The sequence below is a fragment of the Erigeron canadensis genome, chromosome 6, assembly GCF_010389155.1.
Source record: "Erigeron canadensis isolate Cc75 chromosome 6, C_canadensis_v1, whole genome shotgun sequence".
Lineage (NCBI taxonomy): Eukaryota > Viridiplantae > Streptophyta > Magnoliopsida > Asterales > Asteraceae > Erigeron > Erigeron canadensis.
The window spans coordinates 18,208,356-18,218,627 of record NC_057766.1 but is presented as its reverse complement, the minus strand read 5'-3'; the positions used below and the strand labels follow the sequence as shown (position 1 = coordinate 18,218,627).

At 36.4% G+C, this 10,272-nt stretch overlaps 1 long non-coding RNA gene across 1 annotated transcript; it reads left to right on the top strand.

Moving 5' to 3' along the window:
* Positions 1-1,261: 1,261 nt before the first annotated feature.
* On the top strand, positions 1,262-5,162 carry LOC122603208. Its single transcript, XR_006324434.1, has 2 exons — positions 1,262-1,594; positions 4,295-5,162. It is a non-coding gene; the product is annotated as an uncharacterized LOC122603208 (long non-coding RNA).
* The last annotated feature ends 5,110 nt before the right edge of the window (positions 5,163-10,272 follow it).

The following is a 10,272-nucleotide window of genomic DNA, read 5'->3' as shown; positions in this document are numbered from 1 at the left end:
TGCAGTCCTTCCTAAAATGTCCAAATTTTCTACATCTGTGACATTGTACTTTGCTCATATCCCTCACTTGCCTATTCCACTTTGTGTTTGTTCTCGTCTTGTGAGTTGAGCCTTCCTCTTTCGAGTCGTTTCTATTTCTATTGTTTTGCTAGTTTCCTCGTGAAGAGTTTGATCTACCACGTCATGTGCGAATAATAAGTTTTCCTGGTTGTTTCCACGTCCGCCTTTCTTGAGTCTAACTCTTTCCTCATACGCTTTTAGTTTTCCAATGATCTCGTCGAACGTCACTTCGTCTAGATCAGAGTTTTATTCTATGGATGCCACTATTTGGATAAACCTATCTGGCATGGAATCTAAAAGTTTACGTACTAGTAACGGTTGATCCAAGGTTTTTCCTAATTCTTTTGCCTTAGTGGCATAACCATTTAACTTAGCGGTAAAGGCATCTAATGTGTCGTCCTCCCTCATTTGGAGTGTTTGAAATCCAATCATCAACGATTGTAAACGTGCCTTCTGCACTTTATCTTCTCCGACATGTCTCTTTTTTAACGCCTCCCAGACTTCTTTCGCAGTCTTACACCCTGCAACTTGCAGTATCACATCTTCGGTCAATGCTTGATATAAAAAGGCAATCGTTGCCTTATCCCTTTTCTCATCAGGTTTCGCATCTTCCTTAGGTTCTATCATCTCCCATAATCCATTCGCTTCAAGTATAATTTTGATTTGAATGGCCCAAAAGGTATAATTTGTTTCTTTCAAAATGGGGCATTGATAATGAGAGATTGGTATGGCGGGTTTTTGTGTTACTAAGGCGTCTCCAGACATGGTTTCTATTCTAATAATCTTCACTTTCTAAAATTTGGGGCTTTCCTAATAGTATGAATATAAATTTATACTACTAGTAAATTAGAAATCAAGAGATTTTAGATTTGTAACCCGAGTGTTGTGGATATCCGAAAATAACTCCTTTTAAAGAACCGTTGTCAGAGAATCGTCCTTCCCTTGTCGATCCGATAAAAGTGTTGTAAAACGCCCGAATCTATAGATTGTGTCTTCCTTTTTAAAAGGACTGAATTTCCAAGTAGAAGCCCAAATATGTCTTCCATTGTGAGCCTAATTAAAAAGTGGTGTCTTTCTTGATCAAAGCCCAAATGATGGCTTTTCCTCTTGTGTCGGCTTTCGCGTACGCCGCTTCCCACAAAAGTAATCTTTTTATTATTATTATTATTAATTAATTTAAAAGCCTAAAAAGATTGTTTTTCCTTTTGTGTCGTTCTTGTGTGAACTGGTCCCAACAAAAGTGTTTCCCCCAAAAACAAAATAAGCCCTAGTTTTCTTCCACTGGTTTATCGATGGGGTTAAGAAGTTCCTTCAATCAGCGCGCGTTCCTCTTTCTCTTTCAAGAGTATGATTGAAGTCAGTTATTTTGTTTCCTTCAATTCGGTTTTCCTCTTCTTCAAGAGTGTAATTGAAGTCGGTTATTTCCTCCAATCGGTATATTCCTCCTCCTCAAGAGTATGATTGAAGTTCCGTCGGTTGTAATCTGTTCCGGTTGTGCACCACCGTGTCCCAACGTTTCCGATTATATATCCAAGTAAGTTATTATTTTCTCTTCTTCCTGTTACCGTATTCCACAACCGTTGATTTTTCCGGCGTGTGTTTTTCTTAATTTTTCGGTCACAGTTTTTATGAATCAAAGATCCTATGCTCTGATGCCAATTGTTGTCCCTAATCGTTTGATTCACAAATATGGACGAGAGAGAATTTACTAGAAATAATAATCGTGTATTGATAGATTTCGAAATTCTGTACAGACACTTATATATATATAGACATTTACCGAACCATTGTGACTGTTCACGAATGGTCACGACTTTTCCCTAACAGACATAACTGTCTGTAACTTCCTATAACCGCCATTCGGTTATTATCTATTATATTGACACACTAATCCCTTATACAGTTATACTTTACATAACACACTAATTACATATTATAGCGAGCAATGATTCGGGATTACGGTCCACATAAAACACTTAACGTATGTAACTGAGTTCATCAGCATTATCAAATACAGTAGATTCTAAACTATATAATAAGGATTTTGGATTCAATTACTTAAAATAAATCAAACCATTGATAGGTAGAAAAAAAAAATTGTAATAGTTAAACTAAAGTTTGTACTAATAGAATAAGCATGAATATGCATATGGAAAGTGATATTACTACAACATAAATTAGCCATCTACAATAAATGTATAAATTTCATTTTACAGTGTACAAATATATAATGCAGGTATTATTGTAGATTATTATATATTGTTGTAACCATATCATTTTCCTATGCATATAGGTCTAATTAGTTCAACTTCAAATTCAAACACAAGACTTGTTGTAAAACAAATCTTGAGCCCACATAAACGATATACTGATACACCGTCTTCATGTTCTTAAATAAACTAATATGTACTAACGGCGATGAATACTAAATTTCACACTCAAATTCTTAGATAAAAAGATAAAACTGAACTTATAAACCATGAAAAAAAATAACAATTTAGTCTTTAATTGGGTAGCTAGCAATCTTAAAACATCATTTATTTGTGGGGAACTCTTTAAAAATCATCGCACTTAAAATTGTGAGAAATTCCTTCAAAATTATCACATTTAAAGTTTTGAAGATTATCTCATATTAATCGATTTTAAATTGTGAAATCTCTTCTAAATTAATGGGAACTTTTTAATTTTACACATTTATAAATGTTTACACATGCCTCAAAAAATGGTAAAATATTGATGAGTCGCCACCTCAAGTCACTTAAAGTAGAATTGCAATAATTAGGTGTCAAGAATCGAGTACTTGATTTGAGTAAGTTAATCTTCATGTTATCCCTGGTGCATGAATCTTGCGTAGGTATGTAATTTTTTCATCGATACTTGGGCTTGGATTTGGATTTGGATTTAATTGGGCTGTTGTTGTGCTATTTCTTATTAGAGTTAATTTCATTACATGGCCTTATGGTTTGACACATTATCAAGTTTCGCCCCATACTTTGTTTTATGGTGATGTAATGATAGAAATAAAGTACGAGCCGGGTGTCTAATGGTGGCCAACGCTTTGTTGGATCCATGTTGCTTTAGTTGTTTCTGTATGTGGATGTTTATTGTTCTGTGTCCTTTTATATTTTGATGGGAGAGATTCATACATGATGTTCTTTAATTAGTATGGGTGCTTGTATATTGTAATATTGTTGAACCTTTTTGTTAGCTTCCTTATTGCATAATGCCGTGATGGATGTTTATTGTTGATGAAATACTTCAAGAAATTCCTTAAACTGCATTTAAAAAAAAAAAAAAAATTAAAAAGAAAAAGAAAAAAAGAAGAGATTTAGACCCGATTTGCCAACCCAGTTCTTGTTAGAAATTAAGACCAAACTTAAACCAAAATGCCTAATGGCTGGAGCTTAGACGTTTTATTCTAGACTGCATTTTAGGGACCTTGGCCATGACCAACTAAGACGAATGATAACAATTAAGTCACAATCAAGAGTGAGTGCAGTACAATACTTCAATCTTGGGTACCGAATTCCGATAGGTGCAATTTGGACATTAGAGTTTTCACCCGACTTGCCAGGGCCATAGTAAAAGGGCTATTCAATTGTGTAAATTGTAAGTAGATTGACAAGTTAAACGTGGGTCCTTTCAGAAGGGGAAAAATAAAAATTAAAAATGGATGTGAGGTCATAGCCATTATCCACAAAACACTGTAAAATTCTGATTACTTTTTCAATTCTCAGTTTTAGATGTTCAACATTCGTGATAAGAATTATAATACTTTGCTAGATATAATAGAACCCAAATAAAATCGTGGATACCATCGATGATTAGTAATTGAGTATTAATAAGTCAACACATAATTATCAAATTTCATATTCCCTCATGACATACATTCATATCATGAAGGGAATCTACATGTTGTTAGACATTATAAATATATATGTAATATTTCAATCTTCAATTATTTAAAACATCTGATGACAAACATCATGAATCCATGCCGAAGTCTTACTCTTCGACGTACTTGTACTTGCAAATAACATCACAGGCCTGAAGGTTCATAGCAATTTATTTTATCACCTGTAGAAGAAGAGAAAAATCAACATGATTATTTTATACATAGAATAATTCAAATGACACAAGTAATAATTAATCCAAGATTTAAGCATACTTGTGTCTGGGTTCTCTTCAGCAATAAGTCCAGAGCCTTGGAAGTCACAATTTGACATGTTTATAGGTTTCTGCCGCCTGTAGTAACTATTCATTACAACTGAAGCTCTGCTGATCAATGTATTTGGTTCAAAACAAGCCCCTCCCGGCTAATTATACTACAGTTGCCCAAGCTAGCGCACACGTAGTCAATATTCTTCTGCAAGGCTTCATCCGAAGTTGATGGCCTCGCCACACAATAATTGCCCTGTAGATTCATATAATACCGAAAGGCTTAATTAATTGTTTCTAGTCTTGGATTCTTGTTTATAGATTGTAACTGTAATGTGTGTAATAATTCTCGTAATATACTTAATAATATGCGTACTAGTTTTCATACCCAGTCGGTGTACGTGGTAATAGCCAAGGACTCGGACTTGCAATTACCATAGCCTGTAGAATAAGAGAAAAACCAACATTACGATTATTTTATACTACATATATAAAATAATAATTAAAAATGACACCGTGATTAATAATAATAACAAGACTTTAGCATACTTGGGTCCGTTGTTACTCTAACTCCAGAGTTATTGAAGCCACACTTCCCTCCGTATTGGTTGAAGTAAAAATTCATAACTGAAGCTCTGTTGATCAGTGTATTTGGTTCAAAACAAGCCCCTCCTGGGCTAATCATACTACAGTTGCCCAAACTAGCGCACGCGGTGTCAATGATATCCTGCAAGGCTTCACCCGAAGTAATTGATGGCTTCACTATGCACCAGTACTACGGCTATCAATTCATTTACATTTATTCGTCAAAATACATATAATACAAAAGGCTTTGTTTTTAGTCTTGTAACAAGTTCATGGATTCTTATCGTTTATAGATTGTAATTGTAATGTGTGTAATAATTGTAATATATTAGTTAATATATGCGCGTTACTGGTTCTTATACCTGGTCGTAGACTTCGACTTGCCTTTTGTAACTTTGATCATGCCACCTAATTATAAAACATTCAAAAACACAACGAAGTCACAGATAATAAGAAAAATCACAATATATGTCGTACTTTAAAGAGCTTATATATACAAACTTATAGTTTGTCAAAGTGTTCGTTTTCGTTTTGATCTACGGTAGTATCAAATAATAAGATTTGTCGAAAACACTTGATCATAACTGACTATTAGTGTTTTAAAACATTATTGATGTATTATTATATCGAACTTTGTTAATGAACTTTAATTTAATGTGCAATCTAGCTATAATAATACGGGATAATAATAATAATAATATAAGGCATTAGCTTAAATAAAAGATGCATCATTATTGAGTATAGCTATTAGAAAAATATATGACGGTAAATGAAAGCGATACCTGGTGATATGATAACGAAGAAGAGAAGAGCGAATAAGACGGAGGGAGCTGCGGTTGCCATGGTGATTGATTTCTAGGTGCTGAGTCTTAGTGTGTGTGGGGGTTAATTTCTTTGGCTTTATATTTATAAGCAAACTCAATTAAACAAACCTTATGAGTAGTGGCCTGGAATCTGGTGTATTTGCATCAACAGTCTCCAAGCTAGCCACCCTTTGGGTTGTGTTTGCATCCCATTTATTTGTTAAGTTAATAATGTAATTAATGGTACGTACTCAATTGCCAATTCTATACTTAGAAAGCCGCGTTATTTTTTATTTTGCTTTTTTTAGTACTAACAACTTGGATATAAGGCTATCTCCAATGGAGTGTCCTTAGGTACCCTTAGATATCCTTTGCCGTTGAAGCTTGTCCAAAACTAAAGATTTTTTGAATGATGCCCTTACCTAAGGGCATGTCTTTACTTGTCCTTAGCTAATATATTTTTGTTTTTAGTGGAGGTAAAAGGATATGTAAGGGTATGTAAGGATGTTTGTATGGGTTGGAGATAAAATTATAAGATTTGTAAGGATGTATAAGGATTTGTAAGGATATATAAGGATTTGTAAGGATATGATGTGACAGCTCAAGGATGCCTAAGGACGTCCTTAGCATTAGAGATAGCCTAAATGCTTTGCTCATGATATCAAAAATGTTTCTCCAAAAGGTATTACTCAACTTCATGACGGTTTGTATATCATGTGGTTGTAGTAAGGCGAAATGATGGATCTCTATATGCTAGAACATTGTGTAAAAAAGGAGTAAATAAATTATTGATAAAAAAAGGTGAAGAATGTCAATTCAAAAATATATGATAAAGGGCATTTGTTATCTTGAGATAAAACTTGTGTTAACTATGCAGAAGAATTTAACATGAAAATAAATATTACAATTGCAATGCAAAGTGCCGCCGGAGTTTTAGTTTTAACAACGAAAAGGAGTAGGCCAGTAGGATAAAATAATTATGTGCATCAGATAAATCAAAAGGTTAAAAATTATTGTTAAGAGCATAATGGTCAAAACAATTTGTTTGGACATGTAAGTCCCAACTATTACTAGATGGGTGCTGAAGACACTTTTATGTCAATGGTGAGTGTACTTTGCAACACAATCACTTAATTTGGACGTGACCAGTTTAGAATGGTTGTGTACCAGGTAATCTGGAGGTTTACTTATTAAAGTGACAATGTAAATAAGTAAATGCAATAGATATAAGTGACAAGTATTTATATCGATGAGACAATATGTATTTTTCAAATGTGTTTTATTTATTGATTGTTAAATAAAATACAAGGTTGTTGCGGAACCAAGATAATACAAAGATGTAAATATCCTAACAACCTATGAAATTGATCTATACTTGGAAATTATCCTAACAATTGAAACACATAAAGTTGTGAAATGTTCCTTTTTGCGATTGAGAGAATATTGCACAAGTTCACCAATATTGCAGAATGTATGTGTTTGCAAAGTTGTTGAAATGCTTGGGCAATGACCTCTATTTATAGTCGAAGTATGAGCATCGGGATCTCAACTTCGAAGTACAAATATGGTTGACAACACACAAAAGTATTAGTAAATAATCCTTTGTGTGTGCTAAATAAAGTAAGACAAAAGGTTACTTTATTCAACCACTCTACATCTTGCACTTTTATCCACAGACAAGATTATTGTCCGGTTAAAAGGATGTAGTGTAAAAGGTCCTCCTCGTGATCAGTGTAAAGCTTTGTAAAGGCATTTACACTGAAGGATCTCCAGTTGATTGATCTGGTGAAATGTCAACTGGGCTTCGCTGCCATTGCCATTTCCTTTCTTCCACTTGTTGTCTTCGACTTCAACTGGAAGGTCTTCAGATTTAAGTCTTCAGATCTCAACTGGAGGAAGCCATCAGTTGCTTAAACTGTACAATACAACTGGACTTCTAATATTTCGGACAATTCTTCATGCTCTCCAGATGCAGCTGGAGAGCTCCAGTTTATAGCCTAAACTGGACCTAACAAATTCCCCCTAATTGTCCTGAAATATTGCCAAGTATTTTCAAACTTGTTCCTATACAAGTATAAGTTTGAAATACTTGAGTTTGATAAAACCTATTAAGTTTCCAAGACATTTTTATAGATCATCAAATGCCTTGGGTTTAGTTTTAATTGTTTGTAGATCTTATCAGTTATCTAACTTGTGAATTACAATCTGGCAACTTGTATATACACAATTTTACAATGAAGTTACAAGAAAGTAAATAAAATTACAAGCAGATAGATAGAAGGAAAACTTAAACAGATGGCCCTTCGCCAGTTTTCCTTCTTTTGGCAACTGATGAAATTGGCTGTTTGTCTTCAAGATCAAGGCCTAATCTTTCTTCAATGTTTTCCTTGAACTTGATCAGATTTTGCAATACATATTCCCAGCCTTTTTCAACCTTGTTCTTCCGCTGCCTACCTTCCAGCAAACTCAACATCTCCATATGCTCTGAATGACCATACTGATGGACATCAGGGTTCTCAGTTGTTCTTTTGGGTCCACCAAAGTATTGAACCTCAACAACAAAATGTTTGGCACCAAGCTTGATCGATACTTTTACATCAGTGATCTTACCTTTATTGTGCCTTCGACGCTGTACATCAGATAAATATGTGCGAGCCTCTGATTCATTGGTCAGCTTGATCTTGCTCGTGCTCAGTTTTTGAGTAGCAGCTCGAATATCATCAGCTGTACATCGCTTGAAGTATACTTAAATCATCTGGGGAGAGCCCAGTTGCTGGTGCTTCCTTGCCAACTTCTTCCTTTTCTTTGCCAGCTTCAGTGGTCAGTTTTTCAATAGCCGTTGTGTGATCAGATACCTTGCTGGCTAATGTATCCAGACGGAACCTCAACTGATTGATCTCAGATGTTATGGGAGTGAGATCAACCTGGGGCGTTGCAGTCTTGGTGATCTCAGATATCACCCTTTCTATCAAATGGTTCTCCCTGTCAGCCAAGGTATTTTCAATCCTCTGACCAACTAAAGTGACCAACTGGTTGTCAAGCTCAACCACATCCAGACCAGGCTTTTCAACAAGTAGTTTGACTTGTCTTTCCAATTCGTTCAACTCAACCTCTGACAATCTGACAGTGTTATTCAGCAGGTTGGTGATGGATGTGTGTACCTTAGATTGAGTTAGGTCAAAAGCTTCTTTTAAAGAAGTAGCCAGTGAATTGCAGCTGATGACCAACTCGTTGAGCTTCCTGAATACCAAGTCCTCATTGCCAGAAAACTTGTTAATCCCCAAATCAACCACCCTTACATTTGTGATGTGATCCTTGTGGTATTTGGAGAGGGACTTGGTATTTTTGTCCAGTGTCTTCTGAATATCCTCCACCCTTGTTAAAAGGTTTGAGATATCGGTTTGGAAAGACACAAACCGGCTATCCAGTGACGGAGGGGAAGGTGCCACTCGACCTGCTCGGAATGCAACAGATACAACTGGAGGAGGTACATGAAGTGAAGGTTCTCCAGTTGTTGTCGCACCAGCTGAAGGAAAAGAAGTTGTTGAAGAAGGAAAAGGAAGAGATTCAATGTGACGTTCATGCTGAGAATGCTCAGGTGTGAACGTCGGCGACGGTGGTGTAAGAATGTGTCTATTTCTAGGCACATTCATGGAGGAAAGTAGTTGTCGAGATGCGAATGTTGGAATTTCTTGTAAGGAGGAGAAGTCAAGAGGTGAAACTGAAACTTGTGGTTCTTGGGGTTGACCAAGGAGAGAAGGAAGCTGATCAAGTACAGTTGCATCAGCCATCTCCTGGTGAGATTCAGTCTCAGATGAATCCGAAGACTCAAGCTGAAACCCACCCTCATTTATGCCAAGATCCATAAATGTTGGGGGTGGCTGAACAGGTTGTTCAGACTCCTGATGACCAGTTTGAGTTTCCTCAATGGTTTCATCAGTTATAGGATCCGTTGCCGAAGCATCGTCTCCCTGAAAAGAGGTAACTGGAGCCTCAACTACAACTGCTCTTTCCTTAGTTGCAGTATCATGGGCTAGTGATTCAGGGACCACAATCACAGGCTGTGACTGGTCAGATACAGCAAGTCTAGATCTAGATCTTCTTCTATTTTTGGTAGATCTTCTTGCCTTTGGAATCGCCTAGATACCTAAGGGGAGATCTCCAGTTTCTGCAACAGTCACAGCATCTGCAGACGAACTAGTGGGTCCCTCATTATTTTGAGGCCCGCCCAGTTGTCTTTCTGACTCACCTGATGGTGGTGCATCAGTTCTAGAGAATGCCAGTAGCATTCTTGGGAAAATCTGGACTTCATCAGAAGTGGACACAAGGTTGTCCAGATTTCTTAATAATTCTGGCACAGAGTATTAGGATTGCGTGTTGTTGTACTCTTCTCTGCCCAGAATTAATATGAAACAAGGGGATAGAAATCGCGAGAATGGGATACAAGGACCCCTGTTGCCTTTCAACTTAAACACCAGGCTTCTAAACAGGATGTTTGCGAAATCCACCCCCAGTCCATTCCACAGGCAGTATGCCATCTCTGCCTGGAAAGAGTTTATCTGGTCCAAACCACCAGAACTCCCACCTAAACTTTCCACCAAATGGACCATGAAGTACTTCGAGGATGGTGAGAGCCCTCTCATAGTTATTGATCCTTTGGTCTTCA